Genomic DNA, 19,875 nt, shown 5'->3' on the forward strand with positions numbered 1-19,875 from the left:
TCATGAATGTACTACTAGCTAGATCTAATCTTAGTAATGTAAAAAAAAATTAAAAAAAAAACACACAAAAACATCTTTTCATGCACCAAAATGACAGAACATCAGAACATACAGGATCTGTGAAAGCTGTAAAATAACATTAATCAAAGATGATGAATATAGTCTTTCCTCTGTGTTCATTAATAACATATGGACATTTGGAATAGTGCTGACTTTCATTGAAGATGGAAATGATAAAGTATAAACCAAATTAGGCACCCTACCTAAAATGCAAAATCTACTGCCAGATTCCAGAGCACATATGGTATCAGGAGAAGAAAGCATGGTACATTTCTACATCATATTCAGTAACTTATTTCACAGATAGACTTCACTGAATATTTCATTAAGTAATGGAAGTTACTCTATGCAGCTATCCTGGTCATGGAACACAAGTAGTAATTATTTAACTGCTAAAATTTTGGCAGACATTTTTTGCATTATTGAGTGACAGTTGAGAATAATGTATTTTCAAAAAGCAATGGAGTTTCATGAAACATGGTATATAATGAATTATAATATATTATGAAGACTGGATCTGAGTGAGGAACTTTACATAAAGTGCCTAAAACAAAAGGTAATTTAAAAGAGGAACACTTCTAGGAAAGCTCACAACCATGCACATTAGTGTTAATGATATGATTTTTTGCCAAATGTTTCCTGTTTGTTCCTCCAATTTAGAAATAATAACTAAGAAGCAATTCTCTCTCAAAAGTAAATTTTAGAAAATAACGTGCATTTTATTCTACCAAATTAAATTCTCAGTGAAAATGCTTCATTCGTGTTCAGCAGAAAGATAAAATTATGTACTCTTACAGAATACTCATTCTCCTTCTAGTACTAAAAGGCTATAGGATGGCTTTCACATACAAAAGCTTGTTCACTGGTTTATTGCCTTGATTAAATGTATTACTCCTCAGTTTTAATCCTTCTTCATTCACCCACTCAAAATAACTTGTTAGCAAAAACTTGATCACTGAGAATACACCAAACTTCTTGAAGACCATTTAGTTAGTGCACTATTATAACTGACAGCTGTGACATTTATTTGTGGAATAAAATTATATTCCTGGTTACAGGCAGCATCAGAGAATTACAGGGGTTGGAAGGGATCTCAAGAGATCATTGATTCCAACTCCCCTGCTAAAGCAGGTACCCTACAATAGGTCACACAGGTAGGTGTTCAGACAGGTCTTGAATAGCTGCATAGAAGAAGACTCCACAACATCTCTGGGCAACCTGTTCCAGTGCTCCATTTCCCTTACCGTGAAGAAGTTCTTCTCCACGCTTGTATGGAACTTTCTATGTTCAATTCTTAGGTGATTGCTTGTTGTTCTATTGCTACACACCACTGAGAAGAGCCTGGCCTCATCCATTTGTCTCCCTTTAGACATTTACAACATTAATCAGATCCCCTCTCAGCCTGAATTTTTCTTTTAGTGTAGAACACAGCTTGAAGGGATTTTTTCTGTCTATATATTTTTTCTATTAGAAAAAAAATCCAATAATATTTTAGTGCATTTTGCTCATAGCCACTGCTGCTACTGTGTTGATGCAAAATACTCCCATGTACTGAAGTTACCCCAAAGCTAAATCAGATGCTTTCTGTGACAGAATGTAAACAGAGAGATTGAGAAGGGATTTGAAAGAAGCATGACACTGGTATAGGTACAACCCACTGGAAGCTCCCTGTTTATAGTCATAAAAATACCACATCACTTTGGCCAGTTCTCAAAAGCAGTTCCCCAGTTGGCTATTGGTACCCTGCTGTGGCAGCCCTGCTGTGCCTCCTTCTCTATATCAGATCCTCAAACCATTAGATTTAAACTTAAACAGCCCAAAAGGTGGTTTCTCTGAGCCCGATACATAAAGCCTCTCTGTGGCAGACCTTGATTTATCCCACAGGTCTTCTGGTTCAGGTGTTCCTGCTCAGGCACCTTCTCTCACCAGTGACTACAGAAAGGGTTTACCAGCACCTCCTGCCACAGTAACGTTTGCCATGTAAGCTGAAATGAATATCACTCATTAATAGTTATATATAAGGGGCACGCCACCTTGGGAATCCTGCCAGTAATTCTCATTTTAGTTATTCACTATGTGCAGAATGCAATAATAAAACCAAACAAAATTCAGGATAATAAAAAAGTCAGGAGTTCAAACAGCTGAACCGGTAAGCACTGGAAACTTGACATAAGCAGAGCAAAGTAAATTCCAACAAAGAAAAGTGATGGAAAATGTTAGGTGTCATTATTTGCATATTCCAGGCAAGCTATTTTGGTCATCTATTGTATCATATAACACAGATAATGAAGACTGTAAATAAACAGCCACTACTGCACGAACATTACCTTCGTGGAGGAGCAGCATGAAACATTTAAACCCTCATAAACAAAAGGAATTATAGTTGTTTTGCTACTATAGTATGCTTGAAAAGCAATTTATAAGTACTATTTACTTTCTTGATTAAAGAGTACCAGGGTCAAGTGCTTAATTAGTATTTTGACTGGAAAGGAAAAGAAGAAATCCTGTTGTTACAGGCTCAGTGGATTTTGTGGAACACGGGAACACACCTTTATCTAAAAAAATTAAACAGTTAACATCCCTGTAGGAATGTATTGTTCTATAGATTTAGGGAAATGAGGGTATCTGATAAAAATACTTTGATTCCTAAGATTATATTTTTTTTGTATCAACTGCTTTTCTGCTTCCTGGACAGTAAATTTTGTGTAACTAATCTTAGAAGTTTAATGACCTTTCAAGTTTGGCTCAAAAAGGTAATGATGATGATATAACATTACCTCACGATGGTGTCCTCTTAAGAACCCTCGAATATCTGTTTATCTGTCAACTCAATACCTTCTCTCAATGCAACTAAACATTTCTGGACCTCCATTTTTCTACATATAATTTCAAGAACTTCCTTGTGCTGTCTATTCCACAGGTTTTATCCCTTTCAATGAATGTCTTTCACTCCATTTAAATGTTTTGGTTTTTAAGAAGTATTTTTATTTTAGGTTTAGTTTCCTTTTAATTTAAATGTTTCAATTTGCTTTATGTCATTACAGAAGTTCATTATATGTACCTACTTCTAATTTTTCTACCCAGAAGCAGAAAATCTCACTGAATGTAAGAAACAAATAGCTTTTTTTTTTTTGTGAGCTGCTAAGATTCTTTTTGACTAAAGCCCCCACAACAATGTAGCTAGGATGTTCTTCACTTTCAAATATTCAGTGTGTGTGCTCATGCAGAGCTCGTTTTCGAACATTGCTTGTTTTGCTTGACAAAGCCATCTTCTGACATGATTTGCTGGAATCTGGCCAGGCTCTCACTGTTTGGATGCCTCTTAGGGTTCCACAAAGAAATCCAATGGATGCATTCGGTTAACAGAGACAAGCTGTCTCAAGACATCATGTTTGGTGGGGTTTAGAATTGCTCGGAGACTTGGAACTGCATTTCCCTGTAAGCCCAATAATCATTTCTCAACTTTAGTGATAGCACACTGTCATAACTCACAATGCAAACAACATGGGAAATACCACACTCTTTCCAGCACATTCTCTTTCTGGAATATGGGGTTCAAGTAGACAGTGTTTGTGTTTTGTCTCCTCTGAAGTTGGCTACTTCTGTAGTTAAATCACTCCCTCCTTGCTTAAAAGTTTTGTCCATTTCTGAGCTGAATGCCTCGCCTCTCCTGACTTCATTTATCAATTTCTGCCAATATTACCATGGAACACTGTACTACATCCAGAAGATGGCTAACAAGGTTACTTGTTCATTGTCCTAAATAGTTTCTGTCACCGCCTTTGCTCATTAAATTGGAATGAGACCTGAAAGAAGTTCTGGCTGCACGGGTGGAAAATGCAGAGGTAAAAAATGATTGTTGAGGAGCATTTGACAGCAACATAATCGTTTCCCTAGTTTCAACAATAAATCATACTGAGAACATATTTTTCCAAACTATTGTCCAGATTCTCATTCTTGTTATCCAAGCAAAATGAGATGATCTCAACTGTTTTTAAAAATTTTTTTGACTTAACAGTTTGTGACTACTTAAACTTGTGAAAACTTGCTTATATTTAGTATTTGTCAAGAGGCTATTTGCTGCAATATCTACTGTTTAGAAATGTCACTATATGTTGAGATATTGCTTGATTTTCAAGCTTACTGAAATAATGACTGGTTTGAAAGATGAAAAAGATGCAATACATGTCATACTTAATAGAGACTGAATTAAAGATGAGCCAAAAAATACTCACAGGCAACAGAAAGAACTTTTTGCTTCTAGCATCAGCATCTGCAATAGGAGATGCTGATAACATTCCTTAATAACTTGACCCTGAAATACTGTTGGATCCAACAAAGTTTCTCTCTTCCAAATCAATATGAGGCAGATTCTACTTGATAAGCTCAGAGTTCACTTTGGATAACAAGTGTTACATGGAGGGATAATTTCCTTGGGAGAGGAAAATTGAGATTGCATTCCAATGCTGTTTTTATCTGTTTAAGATACCCAGGGCAACTCAAGATCTTTCCAGACAAGGGAGGAAAAGATGCTTTCATTACTGAATATATATGTCTCCTTCTGAAGGTCGTTTAGAAGTCCTTTAGATCTTGAAGTAGCATGATCAGCTCTTCTTCAAACAAAATAAATCTATGAGTGCAAAAGTAGTAGAACTATTTAAGTTTGTTCTTGATAATGTAGTAGCATTCTAATGAGTATGTCAGAAAAGTCACCTCTAAATCTGCCCATGGCAGGGAGGTTGGAACTAAATGATCTTTAAGGTCCCTTCAACCTAAGCTATTCTATGACTCTATGAATCACAGAGAGTGATGGTATACATGTGATGGGATTCATGATGGCAGTCTGATCAGAGCTAAAAGATTTTGTTCCACCTGGGTTTTGAACATATTCACCAAAGAAAAGGAGATATCTTTCTTCAAAGGGAAATGTATTCTTCTAGAGATGTCAAACCTGTGGCCTGTTCTGTCCTGCAGCTGCACTCTGCCCCCTTCCATTATGGTGGCAGCTGTTCTTTTTGAGCATCCTGGCCTGGCCCTGGACAAGCATCCATCACTCAGCAACAACCAAATATCAGTGTGTGATCAGCACTATCTGACCTGAAAGCAAGGCATGGAATGGGCACAGTGCAGTGCTAACTCAAGTTACAGCAAATAACTGTGTGTATGGCAATCAGACATTCAACTAAACAAAAAAATTTCATCATGTCATTTTAACAGACATTTATAAGACGTGTCTTACCAGACAAAATATCCCTCCCTGCACAGCCAAGCCTTATTCATATTTTTGCTTTTTGGCAGTATGTATATTTGTGAACAACTCTTTTGAAGGATGAAGTACAAGAAGGGTAAAATTAGATCAAAAATCTCTGATGAACACCTTGAGAACTCTATTTCCGTCAAAAACAGATATTGATGCACTAGTTTCAAAGAACAAGGTCAAATATCCCATTAGATTTATGATTTTGCTGCTGACTTTTTTATGTTTAAATTAAAAAACAAAACAAAACAAAAATTTGTTACTTATATACATTAACAATATTATATATTTTACAGAGAGCCCAAGACAATTCCACTTCACTCAATGTGGTTCAGGCACATCATAATGTTGGACACCCATGCATTATTCCATGTGATGTGTAGTAGACACTTGAATGACATGCACAGCCATCATAAGCAGATTTTTATGCAAGGTTAGAGAAGCAGAAACAAATCTTGCTTAATAGAATTGGCTGGCAGCTGTTATGAACATTTTAGTACTTCATCAAGATCTCACAAAGAGAAAAGAAGCAGTGACTTCAAGTGAAACACTCCTTCATTAAACAACATTATGCAAGAAACTGTAGGCATTCTACAAAAATTTTTATATGCAATGACCAGGCTAATGTTACCTAATAAGATGTAAATCTTAAAATACTGAAAAAAGACTGCATGCACTTGAAATTAAAAAATGTGTAAGTAATATATAAAACAATAGGCAGATTCTAAAATCATCATCTAATATTTAATTTAGTTTCTGTAAAATGTATTCTACGGAGATTCAGGAAAAAAGTATCCAAGTTGTCCTGACTGACTTAAATGGAAATTAAAAAAAAAATAGAGAGAGAAACTGTTAGAGAAGAACAGCACAGATCTGTCCCTGCCTTGTACACTTAATTCTTTTTGCTCCTTGGTAGCTCTGTCGTTCTTCTTAGTCTTTTGGGTCTGTTGTTACAAAATGAAAAGTTCTGCTACCCACTATCCCTCTCCTCCTCTTCCCCCCCCAAAAAAAACAAAAACAATTTTACCCACAACCTCCTGACAGTATTTTAATTTTCCATTTGCAATATACAGAGATAGATTAATTTCTTCCCAGATGTTGGACACACCCTCACACCTAGCTATGAATGCCAATGCTTAGTTGAACTGCAAATTTCACCATGACCATAATGTGATAATTTTTGGTATACCAATAGGCCTAATGTCTTCTATCACTTTGATATACTCAAAATCATCAATCTGTCTCACAGTTAATTTTAATTGTTACTTTTTCAATCAGACTGAAGACCAACAAAAGCCATTTTACAGAAAAATACAGAAATGGACATCTTTTTTTCTGTAGGAGCCAGCACTACAAACTGACTGATTCATAAATTCCCCACAACCACCTCATTTATAATACACCAACAAAAGGCCAGCTGCAAAAGTGACTACACTAAATCACTTCTTCCCCAGTAACACTAGAGAAAAACAAGATATTTATTATTCAGACTGGATTGTTCACAGCTGCTGCTTTTGTCAGCCAACCACAAACACTGGGTATTGGATCCAAGCCACAATACCCATCTTAAAATTGTAATTCCCAAAACAAATTTGGTGGAATTTAGATGCATTTTTTTTTTCCTTAATACTAACAAAAAAGACAATATGTAAATTTGTTCTCAGTCGAATTCTATCATCCCCCAGATTTGTAATAAATTGAATACAGTGACTTAAATGGAGCATTCTGCAGTCATTATACATACAGACTAACTATACAAGAAAGGTAAGATTCATAGGATTAAGGCATTTGTTTTTTAAACTCAGATCTGGAGGTTCTGGCTACAATATTTTCCCAGTTGCCTTCTTTGTCTCTGAAAGAAGCATCTCTCTAAATCTAACCTCCAGCCTGAATCTTTGAGTGTACAGTACAACATACAGAAGCAGCCGTAGGGATTTTAAGGAGAAAAGAGTATTTCACTTGGGAAACTATAAAAATTTGGTTACTCTTTTAAGTCATGCTTCATCGAGGTTAATTATCTCTATTTCCATTTTTTTGTGTATGTGAAAGGGCACTGATGTAAAAAACAATATAGGTCAGAATTCATTTAATCAGCATTTTGGCAAAGAAAAAGGCCATTCTATATTGCAGTGTAGCACTGGCTGTTTGCCTTATGTTATCAATCTTTTCAAATAAGGGAATTCAAGCTAAAGCAATAAAATATGAACTTCCAATCTTTCTATATTTTTTCCAAGAGAATACTTTAAAGGCCAGACTAGTCAGAAGAAACACTGAATAAACTGAATAGTAAGATGAATATGAGTTTCTATGTGTGTATCCAGCTAGAGATTTTTAAATATCCTCTTTCCTTTTTTAATTTAAAGTGATACAAGATTTCAAATTAAAGTTGCTGATCTCATGTCAGTTGGGATAAATTCCAGATATGGGAAGAAGCAAATTAATTCCTTGTTTTGCCTCACTTGAGCACACAGCTTTGGCTTTACCTACTGACCTGTCTTTATCCCAACAGTAAAGTTCTTGCACTTTTACCCTCTGTTTCTCTCCCCCTCTCCCACCCGGGGAAAGGCAGTGAGAGGCTGTGTGGTGCTGAGCTGCCAGCCAGGGTTATACCACACCCAGCAGCAAATATACTGCTTACAGCACAGCACATTCATCATGAAAGATCCCAAACAGCTCATCCAAACTCAGTGTTTAATCATGCTAAGGCACATTATCTTCCAGTGAAATGCATCTACTGTTTTGATGTATTGCGTAAATTTAAGAGCATAAGGGACAACACAGAAGTGCACAATAAGAATTGAAGTATTCTGGATTTACATCAAATGACAGAAAGTTTTAAATAGGCTTGCTACATATTGAGAGAGTGGGTAGCAGCTGAAAGAATGCTGTCAGTCTTGCTAACCACTCAAACAAACTACTCTGAATGAAGATGTTGAAATGCTAAGAATCCAATTATTTCTTAATGTTCAGTCATGTTTCTAATTGCAACTCATCTCCTGCCATGTAAATTACCTTTCATTTATATCTGGGATTTGAAGATGAAGTTACCATATATCTTATTTTTCCTGTTATAATTCTACCAAGAACAATGTATCTATCTCTTCTAGGTGCCATCATATGGGGATAAACTCGCCTGAGTTACAAGCAAGAAATATTTAAGTCTTAGAGCATCACTGAAAGTTAAATCAGAATCTGGGAAACTCATGAAAAGAAAATCAAATAATCTGCTGCTTCTATAACATTCACATTTTCACATGAATTCCAATCCAACCTGCAATCTTTTTTAACATTTATGTTTGCTGAATCCAATCTTTTGCTCTGGATAATGATGCTGTAGATGAATCCAAGAAAATCATTGCAATTACAGTTATTCTTGCAAAAAAAAGATTAGAACCACTTAGGTATGAAATAGACAATTTTAGAGCAGAAAGCCTCTATAATTGCAAACAGAAGTAGATGAAATAGGTGGCTGCCAAGGAAACTGGAGGCTCTGGGGGCCTCTCTTGCCAGCACTGCTCCTGTTATTTCTGCCCTGTGTGCAGAGACTGGCTTGGGAGAGGAGAAAGGCAGCCTACAGCCTTGCCCTCATCTTGAAGCCAGAGGGGTGAGCTGCACACTGCTGAGGGTTGCAGGAGGCACTCAGGGACACTGTAAGCAAAGTCCATTTCTGTATTTTGACACTTTCTTGTTGTATCTACTCCCTTATGATCTTCCCTTGCCATTCTGCCCTCCCTCCTGCAGGCACCCCAGGTTTTGCTCTCTGCTATCCACAGAGACAAAGCTATAAAAATATCTAGACATGTATACATTATCTATCTTGAATTATTGCAGCTTTGTATTTCAACCATGGCCTACAGAAATACAGAACCATAGAATCCTTAGAGTTGGAAGGGACCTTTAAGGTCATCAAGTCTAACTCCCCTGCAATGAACAGGAACACGCACAGCTAGAACAGGTTTCTCAGAGCCTGATCCAGCCTCACCATGAAAGTCTCTGGGGATGAGGCACCCACCACATCTCTGATAGCCTGTTCCAGTGCCTCACCACCCTCACTGTAAAAGATTTTTTCCTTATATCCAACGTAAATCTATCCTCTTTAAGCATGAAACCATTTTCCTTTGTTCTCTAACCACAGACCCTGCTAAAGAGTCTGTTCCCTTCTTCCTGTAGCTCCCCATAGATATTGAAATGCTGCTGAATAGCCCCACCTCTCTCATCCTGTTCTCATAGGAGAGGTGTTCCATTCCATGGATCATTTTTGTGGCCCTCCTCTAAAACTCCAACAGCTCCATGTCTCTTCTATACTGAGGACTCCACACCTGGAAGGGCAGGTGGGGATCACCTGGGGATCACCTCCCTCGACCTGCTGGCCATGCTTCTTTTTATGCAGCCGAGGATACAGTTGGCAAAATCTCACGTTTGGATTTGTTGAACTTCATGAGGTTTGCTTGGGCCCACTTTTCTGGTCCCTCTGGATGGCATCCTCTCCCTCTAATGTGTTGTCCACATCCCACAGCTTGGTGTCATCAGCAAACTTGCTGAGAGTGCACTCGACCCCATTGTCAATGACACTGGTGAAGATATAAAAGAGTATTGGTCCCAGCACTGACCCCTCTGGGATGCCACTCATCACCGAGCCATTGACCACCACTCTCTGGACTCAATCCTGCATCCAGTTCTTTGTCCACTGAACAGTCCACCTATCAAATCCATATCTCTCCAACTTGGAAAGAAGGATGTCATGGCATACCATGTCAAAGGTCTTAGACTAGAAAATATAACCAAGATTTAAATTTTTCACTTGCATGAAAAAAAGAATAATTTTAATTAAGAAAAGCTATTTCCTCCCTTGTTTGTTTGCACAGTGCAATGTAGTTCAATAGTACAGAATTCAAAGCAGTTTTCTCCTGTTTGTAGTGACAGAAATTCATTGTCTTTGTGAATTCTGCCTCTCTTTAGATACCCCCATCAAGTCACCAGATTCTCTAAAACATATTATGTATTCACATTTTATAATGAGAGAAATTGCTTTTGGTTGTTTTGTTTCTTTATTAAGGTCAGAGATTATATATGAGATGACAGTATTTGTCCCCAAAGAGAAACTGATCTATAGCGCTGGCCAGAGAGGTGTACAAACACAGACGATGTTTTCTTTCTTCTTACCAGTCCAAAGTAAAGAGGACAGTTTTAAAAAGTGTTGCTGGATGTGGACAACTTTTAAGCATTAACAGTAATATAACAACTTTATACCACAGACCTACCATATGCGGGTCTCAGCTTTGCATAGCTAAAATGAAAGGTTAATAATGTCTTTTTAAAATTCTTCTTTGAAGTCTTTTGTTGCTGTTGTTGTCCTTCCCTTCGCTTTCCTTTCCTTTCCTTCTCTTTCTTTCCCTTCCTTTCCCTTCTCTTTTCTGTTGTAAAAGCCCAGAATCACATTTTTAAAACAAAACAGCTATTCTTGAAGTAGTCAGGGATAGGCTGCTACCTATTTATTAATTTAGGTTCTAGCACTGCTGCCAAGTCTCTTCTGCATGATGACAGTGTGGCACAAGCCCATATGAAGGTAGATTAAGTTAACTGAAAATACAACATTTGCATCATATCCTAAAGTTGCCCTTTGAAATTGGCTCTGCTGTTTTTGCTTAGCATTTTTCAATGGAAAGTGAAAGAAAAAATCTCTCAATCTGTAATAACAGCACAAAATAAATCACTTTCATGGTACTGAAAGGGGCTGTGATTGGTGTAAAAACTGAAGTATGTTCTGACCTTAGGAGGAGCACTGTCATTTCCAGTACCAGAAGCACAGGGTCCTTCCAGGCTCCCACAGCCCCAGCAAACTGTTACCAGCTTTTCTGAAGTCTTGATTGCAACTTAATGGAGCTCACGAGCTGAAGGTCTCTACATGGTAGGTCTCTACATTCACACCACTGCCCTTCAGAGCCTGGCTGGTGTTAACATGACAGAAGTGCTTTTCCTGAGGAGGATTTAGAAAGCCATGAATCGCAGTCTTTTTGATTTAATTTAAATTCAGGCATTAAAAAAAAAAAAAAGACTTTTATAAATATTGTATGTATGATTTTCATAAGCATATAAAATATACAGATATAAACTGCACTGGGTCACCAAAGGACATTCTGGCTCAGCCCCACCTCCAAATGGCCAGTGGCAAATGCATAATAAAAAGTATAAATAGGCAATGAAAACATAGTGAATATTGTCCCACCAATTTGTAGAACAAGCACATGCTAAACTATAGATGCTACATCTTACAACCCAAAATTAATTTACTTTTCTTGATTTGTTCAGTTGTTCTTTTCAAATCCTTTAAAGGTTCAGCATTCACCATATACAGGGGTAAGAGAAGTGCCACAGATTAGTTGAATCTATTCATCTGGTGAAAAATACCTTCACTTTTGCTTTTGCTGCCCACTGATAATATCTTCTAGCTATTGCACTGAAAAAAATGTTTCCTGTCCACTCTGTCTCTGCCAATCTTAATTTTACAAACCTCATTTTAGATTTCTCCTGAGTTGTCTTTTTTTCCCAGACTGATAAATCCTAAATTACTTGGTATCTTTCTTTGTAAAGAGTCGATCATTGTCTTCAGTGATCCTTGTAAACCTCTGTTTTCCTGTTTTTGCTATGCCCTTCTGAAATAGGACCAAAACTGCAAATACTGTTTTTGACTTACGGAATACCACAGTGTTGTATTCTGCTTAGTTTTCTCATTCCCTTTACTTTTACTGCTACTCATCTTGGAGCTGAAGTTTTCACACAAAGGACCTGCTTTAACCCCAAGGCCACCATATGAAGCTTGCTTGTACCTCATCATTTCTCAGTGTTATAAAACAAGGATCAATTTTTTTCCAGTATGCATCAACTTATTCTCATCACATCCAAGGCAAACTGGACTCCTTTAAAAAGACTGTGTCCAGGAGAACAAGGAGAGTTGCTACTTCTCTCTCCTCAGCAGCAGGGTGCAGCTGGGTGTAAGAATGCTAAGAGAGGGGCAGTGCAGGAGCAAACTGCCAGAGGAGCTGGGGCCAGAAGCTCAGTGAGGATGGACTGCAGGAGCTGGGCAAGGAGGTGTCACAAGAGCAGTTTGCAGCTCCTTGAAGGGGAGTTGCAAAGGTGTCAAAGCCAACAGATTCTCAGTAGTGGTAGAAAAGTGTAACACGGGGCCACAAACTGCAGCCTGGGACAGCTGGTTTTTCACCTAGACTGTGTTCCCCAGAAAAGGCTGAAATCTCCATTACTGGAAGACTATAAGACTTGGCTTGGTGCAGGAGCAACCGACCTGACCTAGAGGCAGCGATAGTCCCACAGATTGTACCAGAGGCTGCTGTGACTGTGAGACTGAATGACTTTCCAGTCTCTGTACTGTGTATGGTACCTGCTGGCCTGTTTCCTGAGTTAATGGTGTAACATAGCTTAATCATATCTTAACGTGTATTCAGCTTCATGTACCACTGTAGTGGTACATACCAGATTTAAAGAGAAATTTCTGAGCTTTAGAGAATGACAGGAAGAGCAGAGAAGAATCTCACTAAAATACCATACCACTTCATTGTTTAAATTGACAGCGATTCGTTCTTAAAAATATTCAAGAAAATGTGTGTCTTTGCATCTTCAAAAAGGAGAGCACTCTTAACAGAAAGTGCACCAAAGCCTGGTTTTTATCACCTTACCTCATACAACACAGTTTAGGCAACCAGCCACAAAGACTATGGCATCCTGATGCTCTCCACTGGCTGATTCAGAATGTTACAAACATGGGAAAGCACTGAAGACTTGGAAACATTTAGGGAAAGATGAAACAGAGGAGTAAGCAAGTCTCAAAACCTTTAAACATTAGGATATTTTTCTATCAGCTCTTCGTCAAGTTTATATTACATGTAATGAGGTTCATGGATTTATGATATTAAAGATTAAAGAAAAGAGACAATAATGCATCAGGTTCATTCCCAATAATCAGACTTTGCAATCTGTTGTGTTCAGTCTAATTTGCGATACAAATTTTACTTTTCTGTCTTCTCCTTGCTGCTTTGAGTCTCATTACCAGTGCAGTGAAGGAGTGACTAGAAGTGTATTTCTGGCATAAATTTAAGTGAGAATGAAAAAAAATAAAAAAATAAAAAAAAAATCTGTGTTATGGTTTATACCAGTGAAAAATGAATTCTCCAAATATTGATATGATCAAAGCCAAATCTTAGAGAAAATACTGCAAAGTGTATGTTTATGTATGATAACTACATTATTATGTTACATATGATAACTACATTTAAGGTAGTAAGGCACAATTAATGTGTACAGCGTTATGAGTTTACAGCAGAAAATGGTTTATAAGTATAATTTGGTTTAAAATGATTGTGCTGACCAGGGCAAGTAAATATTTTTCAAGGAAAATATCCACAAAATATGTATCTGTTTCTTTCCATAGCACTTCACTAGTAGGCGTATAATTCATAGTCAATGAAGTAAATAACATGACTTTCTTACTGTTTGAATTCTTTATGCTCCTGACTTGGTTTCTTTTTCAATACTTTTCTAAAGTTTTTACAGTTACTGCTCTTTAACTTGCTCTTTGGGAAGAGAAAAAAATTATCATACTAATGCTTTGATTGAGCGCAGTACATTTCATTACCTGACTTGATTATAATAACCTTTAAAATTAGGTTCATGGTGTGAATACAAGTAATAGAAAATTCAGAATTCATTTATTGAATACATTGCAATGTTAGCTTGAAATTAGCTGTTTACCAGCCAGACAGTTCATGTGCTAGATAAATATGGGAAATGCAGAAGGGCTATGTACATTGACAAGACAAAATAATATTAAAATGAAAATGAAAACATAGAGACCTGATCTATTTTGACCTTGGACTCATGGACTTCTTTCAGATAAAAGCAAATGGCTCAGCAAGTATACAGTAAGTGGGACTGGCAATAAAAAAAAAAAAAATTACTAATGTTATGTTCACACTTTTGCAAAATGGGGGAAAAACATTGCAAAACGATGCATCTAAATGATAAATTCTACCAATTTTCAGACCACAGAGGCTGTAATGGCCCTCAGCATAATTTCCAGCAAGTTAAGTTTTTCTCTAATTACATCATCGCATATACTGGTGAGATGATGGGGAAGCCCATCTTTGTATAGCTCAGCAGCCAATAATTAGATTACTTCAAGGGGAGGAGGATGCCCTTTCATCCCATCTCATACAGCCCCTGCTCCCTCAACCATCCATGCAGGTGATGGGATCATGCACAGAAGCCTCTGGGCAGAAAGGTGGAGATTTAACTACTCTCATCTTGGGAACATGGAAGGAGTCTGTTCTCCAGCAAAAGACTTAGAAACGATTCTTAAACAGTACTTTCTTCTAGAAGGTATCTGCTACTTGTGACACAAACCTGACCTGGCTCCTTTTACAAGAGGGTATCATGACATCATGTTTTTCTCCTTGGAAGTATTCAGTGCCAGGCTGGATGGGGCCCTGGGCAACCTGATCTACTGGGAGCTGTCCATGCCCAGGGCCGAGGGTTGGAACTGGATGGTCTTTAAGGTTCCTTCCAACTCAAAAGATTCTATGATTCTGTGATAGTGATGCTGATGATTTGGAGGCAGAATCAAATACTAAGAAAGACTTGGAAAATGTGCGGCAAGTGTTTCTGGAACAGATATCACCAAACAGAAAAGTGGGCACAGGCTGTGGCACCCCAGAGCCAGCACTACAAACAGAATCACAGAATTGCAGGGATTGGAAGGGACCTCAAGAAATCATCAAGTCCAGCTCCCCAACAGGAGCAGAGAGCTCCAGCTCTAAGCAGCCTTGGGACTGGGCAATCAGAATCAAACTTCGCATCTTCTGCTCCATTCACTCCTCCAAAACGCACCCGACATGAAGATATGGAGAGGAGGTTGCTAACTCATTGAAGAGCACATTTTTCCACAGAGCAATCCATCTGCAGAAGCACAGCTCCAAGCTCCCTTAGCAGGTTTCCAGCTGGCCAGCAGCACCTAAGTTGGGCAGACTGGCTGCACTGGGTGCTTGTGGCCTTCACTAAGAGATGCACAATTCAAGACAAGAGGAAAGTGCAGTTAAATCGGCTGCTCTGTCTTCAACTCAGGCTGCTGAGACAGGAATAGAGGCCATGAAGATATCATAAAATCAGCTCATTCCTGCTTTTATGAGGGCTGCACCAAAAGTAATGTCCTATTTTATTATACTGACTCAGGACATCAGAGGTGGATGTTGGTGGTACGGCAGTTCAGGTTGAATCTTCCTGCCAACATTCCATTACATTTTGTTGCTATGTGACAGATGGCAGCAGAGGGGCAGCCTAACACACTGGTATCTGACATGGAAGTGCAGATGAAGCAAAGATATGTTACTGAATTACTCCATGCAGAAAAAATTCATAGATACTTGCTGAATGGTAATGGAGACCGACCAGTGGATGTGAGCACAGTGAGGTGGTGGATAGCAGCAACAGTGGTCACCTCCAATGGTGCAGATTTTTACAAGCATGGCATGCAGGCTCTTGTTCATCGTTGACAAAAACACATAACTAATGGTGGTGACTGTGTTGAAAAAATACTGTTTTGTACTGAGAATTTTCTCTATCAAACAGTATTATTGTGCTTTTTATTATATATATATATATAGTTATATATATAGTTATATATATGGAAATAAATAGGAGGCATTACTTTTGGAGCAACCTACATAATTTTAGATGTGCAATGTTTTTGTCACACACTTTCAGTTTAATTTCAGATTGTCCTTCTGAGAACCCTACACTTTCATGCAGTCCCCTTCTTTGAAAACACCCATAATTTATCCAGAAGAGCTGACTACAGCACCAACCAAGAACATTCAAGAGCAGTGCTGTGCAAGAGCAATGCAAGTGGTGGAGCACTAAATGCCACAACAGTCAGCATGAGACTTCAGCACTCAAAGGGAAAAAAAAGATTACATGTGTGTAGAGTAAAAGGCAGAAACATTTCAAAAACTTAAGAAAAAAGTTCAAGAGGAATTCTGGTGTCAAAAGAGAGTGAATTAATGATAAAAAATAGCATCTGGATTACTACTCTATGTAGGGATAAATACTCCATTTTTATATATGAAAATGTTCAAAGAGATGCATTTTTATTAATTTAATGAGAATATTTTAGAAACCTAAGAAAAACACCCTCAAAGGACCTTTAAGGAACTAAAATGTTGGCAGGGTGTTCTTAAATGCATTAACATCTATGCGGAATAAAAGTTCAAAAAAGACCCTTCCATCTCATATATGATTCAAGCCAATGAAGAAATAAAACCTTGCTGTGTCAATGGGAGTCTTTCTATTGGTTTCACTGGGATTTCTCTCCAGCAAGCCACATATGTAGCATTACTTTAATTTAAAGCTTGATTTGAAAACTTAAATCTGTATTTTTTATTCAACAAATTAAAAAAAAAAAAAAAATCAACAGTACTGAAGCTCAGCAGATACAGATAAATGCTCCTTTCCTCTCTGTCTCCTAGTTTCCTACTTTTTATGCACTTCAGAGCACCTCACAGCCAGCTCTCACTGACCATAACTCTTTGGTTACCAACCGTTTTATTTCTACCTGCTCCTCTGCAGGTCCCTGATCTGTATTTTGTACTGTTAGGTTGTTCAAAATTCACCTTACCAGCTTGGGTCTAGAGCAGAAAACTTTTTGGCTCTAAGGGAATGGACCTTTCCTTTGTCAACCAAACTGATCACCTCAGCTGGTGTCAGAACACAAACAGGAAATTCAGCCTGGAGGAGGCTCAGGGGGATCTCAGCAATGTACGTATGTAAATACCTGAAGGAAGGGTGCAGAGAGGAGAGTCATGCTCTTTTCAGTGGTGATCAGTGCCAGAACAGGAGGCAAAGGGCACAAACTGAAGCACAGAAGGCTCCCTCTGAATGCCAGGAGGCACTGCTGTGGAGTGTGGGTGCTGGACAATTGGAACAAGTTGCACCTTCTACCTGAATGAAGATGGCTAAGTTGCAACATGGACCATGTGAAAGCATGGTGCTTAGGGGGAAGGTCACTTAAAACTTTTTCAGACACCTTTACGTGCTGCTGAGATCTCAACATGCCTTTTCAAAAATGCACCCTGAGGTCTGCATGACTTGATCAAGACTTTTACAGAATAGGATGTGATCCATGATAGGATGCTTTTCGTGTAGATCCCAGCTAAGGTTGTTAATGAGAAGCTTTATAATGACTCTGCCATTTAATTCAACATAGGAGTTATTTTGTCTAACATATTGAAATATCTGACTGGTATTCTAAGGCATGAAAGTGTTTAAAATAAAGAGGAAAAAAAAGTGCTTAAAGTTAAATCTCCAGTAGAGTATCTGATTTAGAATAGTTGAGTAAGAACAACATGCTGTCAAACATTTTAGGAAATGAGGATTTGTGAGATTGAAAGATCAATTTAAAAGCTGAGCTTTACGTTTTTTTCCTTTTCCCCTTATGAAAAAGCCTCTGGGGTTAACGTTGGTATTGATTATATATAAATACCAATGATGAATTATGGTCCTAGTAATGATGCCTAAAATAGCAATTCTTCCAATTTTGCAGGTTTTTAAAAAGCTGCAAAGCTGAATTTAGTAAGACTACAGCTAGTACTATGCAGGGAATGTGTAAGTGGCTTTCAGGTCCAGCCAAATGCTTAATATTTCCTCCAACTCAAATATGGGCACTATCCCGATTATAGAAAGAAGACTAAAAAAGAAATACATGACAAAATGTTTGGATGCCACAAACAGAACCAAGAAGAAGTAGAGTTTTCCTCAGAAATATAAATAAATAAAGCCAAACTGTTGCAAGCATAATCAGTTACTAAAACCACAATGTGCTCTTCTCTAAAATACTTCATCTAGATTAGAGGGAAAACACAAAGCTATTCCTGATACACTTCAGGTCTGACAAAGCTGAGGAAAATCATAGGCAATGAAAAAACTGTCCGCTGCTACAAGGCACACTGAGTAATTTGGATGCAGACCCTGAAACACCAATTTCAGTATCACCAGCTATAAAAGCACACACTCAGAACAAAAAATGTAGATCGTACTCCCAAGAGGTTGTAGCCTCTACTGGGAATCAGTGTTTTAGATCACGTATTAGAAACCTTGGTAAATAATTAGCTTTCATTTCACCCCATGAGAATCCTAAGTGAGTCATTTGTGTGACTGCTTCTTGGATACCAATCCCAGTTTCAGTGTCCAGAGTTCACAGAGGATGCTGGTTGGGCTTACTTGGGAAAACAGAGAAAGAATCAATCAATCAAATTAAATAAACTGTAGGGGAAAATGAGAAAGTGCCTTGTTTTAGTGAATATTTTCACCTACAGATAGGGCAGTTTTGTAATAATTCAGTCAATCTAACTCAATCTATGCAGTGAACAGAAATTCAATAACAGCAAACATAGATAGAGCTAGAACTAAGCCAGAAAGTCAGATGAGAAAAATTCAGAAAGAAAATACTTTAGGCAAAGTGTTTTTAAAATGTCAGAGCAGTCATCAAGTCTTGAGTAGCAATGGAAACAAAAACTAAATCAACCAGCAAGTATAAGGTAACAGGCAGTAAACTTGCATGGCAATGAATGTACAGAGATGAGATTTCAGGCAGCAAATTAAAAAGTTTATGGAGACAACTCAGTGTCTTGTATATGTTTGGGTGTCTTTTTGAGTATTTCAGATGTAATTGTTGCAGCAGTTCTGCCAAACTAGTCCAACCTCTGCAACAAGGATAAACCTCAGAAAAGAAAGGCACGATGTGCTAAGAGTGAAATACGTGTGATCAAATTCAGCTGACATGTTTTTGGCAGATGTCTTGTTTATCTTCAGCAGCTTTTGAAAGTAAATTCAAAATGATGCCATAACCTTTTTGGCTTGGAATGATCTCAAGTCCACAAAGTGAAATGATTAGACAATGCTGAAAAAAAAAAGATAGAACTGTCGAAATGTGCTGCATCGGAGAATCTTTTCAATACTGATAGGAATGGATGTGACAGGAATTTCTGCTAGAAACTATATCAAATGCTGCAAAAAGGGATTAAAATGAAATATAAACAAAAGTTATTCTCGTTACCTGAATATTTTTTTATTTTCAGCTGGGATTGAATGAACGTATTGTGCCTAGAAGAATGACATATATGTGTGCTTTAAATTTAGTCTGAATGCCTTCAACTTTCTGGTCCAGGATCTTACTGTATTAACCAGCCTACCAGCAGTATCTGCATCAAGTCACAAAATTTCCATTAGGCTAAGCTAAACTATCTGAATTCCAGCTATTTCCCATCTTCAATTTTGTGTCATTAACTGATTGCTGGCGAGAATTCACAGCACTTTTGCCCACTGTGAAGGAAGAATAGGAACCAGATCCTCAGAAGGGGTCTGAGCATTGCTGCCAGAGGAGCAGGGTCTCACTGAAGTTCAGATCTGTGGATCTTTCACCACAACTGTGCATCATTTCTTATAGTCATCAGGAACAAAAATGATCAAGCAGCATGCTGTAACCAAAAAGAGGACAT

This window comes from Phasianus colchicus, chromosome 3 (genome assembly GCF_987193195.1).
Source record: "Phasianus colchicus chromosome 3, bPhaCol1.hap1.1, whole genome shotgun sequence".
Taxonomy (NCBI): Eukaryota; Metazoa; Chordata; class Aves; order Galliformes; family Phasianidae; genus Phasianus; species Phasianus colchicus.